This window comes from Seriola lalandi, unplaced genomic scaffold (assembly GCF_002814215.2).
Source record: "Seriola lalandi dorsalis isolate HSWRI2012SDOR001 ecotype SW California unplaced genomic scaffold, Sedor1 jcf7180002054324, whole genome shotgun sequence".
Taxonomy (NCBI): domain Eukaryota; kingdom Metazoa; phylum Chordata; class Actinopteri; order Carangiformes; family Carangidae; genus Seriola; species Seriola lalandi.
In genome coordinates, this window is record NW_019524877.1 from 178,722 (window position 1) to 179,128 (window position 407).

Consider the following 407-nt stretch of genomic DNA (forward strand, 5'->3'; position numbering starts at 1 on the left):
ATTAAAGAGCATCATCAGGTGCTCGTTAGTGATTAAACACCCGAGTGTGATTACTTAACTCAGCAGGACTCCTGACGCATCATCTGCCCCCTGATCTCTCTGATGGGTGTATATATATATATATATATATATATATATGTATGTGTGTATGGCTCAACATGTTTGTCTATGTGCATTTGAAATTTAGCAATGTAAGGCGCTAGCGACGGCAACAGATTCTCCCGCTCATGCTGCATATCAATGCTGCAATGAACACTGCATATGCAAAGCTGCGAGGACGTGTGTGTGTGTGCGTGTTTGTGTGTCCGATTAAAGGGGGATTTTTGTTCACTTGCTGATGAGGTGTCTGAAGTAAGTTAATTGCCTATCAAGAGAGCAAGCCAGCTCTGCCTCTTGTTTGTGTGTGT